The sequence below is a fragment of the Galeopterus variegatus genome, unplaced genomic scaffold (assembly GCF_000696425.1).
Source record: "Galeopterus variegatus unplaced genomic scaffold, G_variegatus-3.0.2 Scaffold23383, whole genome shotgun sequence".
NCBI classification, from domain to species: Eukaryota; Metazoa; Chordata; class Mammalia; order Dermoptera; family Cynocephalidae; genus Galeopterus; species Galeopterus variegatus.
Genome location: NW_007749494.1, coordinates 5,848 through 7,111, shown reverse-complemented (window position 1 = coordinate 7,111; position 1,264 = coordinate 5,848). Strand labels below are relative to the sequence as shown.

Genomic DNA, 1,264 nt, shown 5'->3' with positions numbered 1-1,264 from the left:
GTTATCAGCACCGCACTCTCTCAAGTGAGCCATGGGCTGGCCCCAGAACGTTTTAAATTTTAATAAATAAATACAAACTCAGAGAAAGGAAGGTGGGGAATGAATGAATAGAATTTGGGGCTCACCTTGGGGTGAAGGTGCCCAGCTTGAGTCTTTGATTAAGGTACTGGCTACTGTGTCCCAGGGCCCCCCAGTGAAGCATGGAATCAGACTGTGGCTATTTATCCTGATACTTGGTCATGGAGTGTATTCCATTGACGACAGCCAAGAGACAATATATAATTTTTATTTTTATTTTTAAGATGACCGGTGAGGGGATCTTAACCCTTGACTTGTTGTCAGCACCACGCTCTCCCAAGTGAGCCATGGGCCGGCCCCCTAAGAGATTTGGGATATTTTAAGAGGAATAAATGAAGGAGCATGAGAAGCCAAATATAAGTCGTGGATTACTGTAGGGGTAACTGTGCGTGGATAATGGCGGCGTGAAAAAATTTCTAAAAATCACGAATACGGAGTGAATTAGGCTCCCCCTCGTCCACCGCTGCCGCCGCCTCTTCTCCTGCAGCTCCTGGTGGTTCTTGTGCAGATCTGGCACCTCTTTATGAAGCGCAGTTGAGGAGACCCCCGCGCTCACCATGGCCAGCGAAAAGCCCAAGGAAGGAGTCAAGACTGAGAACATCCATCAGATCAATTTGAAGGTGGCGGGGCAGGATGGTTCTGTGGTGCAGCTTAAGATTAAGAGGTATACGCCACTTAGTAAACTAATGAAAGCCTATTGTGAACGACAGGCCTTGTCAATGAGGCAGATCAGATTCCGATTTGACGGGCAGCCAATCAATGAAACAGACGAAGATACAATTGATGTGTTCCAGCGGCAGACAGGTGGTGTCTGCTAGAAAGGAAACCTGCTACTTTACTCCAGAACTCTCTTCTTGCAGACCAGCAATGCGTTCTCAGTTAGAAAACTGCAGTTTGGTTCCATCACATCCTGACTACTCCAGTATAATTTTACAGTATAATTTTTGCTATTCTTTCATTTTCCCCTTTTCCATTCCTTTATTGTACATAAGGTAACTGGTGTATGTGCCCAAGCATATTGAATTTTTAAAACTAAATGGCCACTGGTATGTTTTGATTACATGAAGTGGAGATGGGATGGGGAAAAATACTGGTTCTGTGAAAATACCCTCTTTCTCCATTAATGGCATGCTCATTCAGCTCTTATCTTTATATTCCAGTAAGTTATTTTGCTCTCACTGTTTTA

General features: G+C 44.3%; 1 pseudogene; it reads left to right on the top strand.

Annotated features, from left to right (window-relative positions):
• The first annotated feature begins 635 nt into the window (after positions 1-635).
• Positions 636-896, top strand: LOC103583478 (annotated as a pseudogene).
• The last annotated feature ends 368 nt before the right edge of the window (positions 897-1,264 follow it).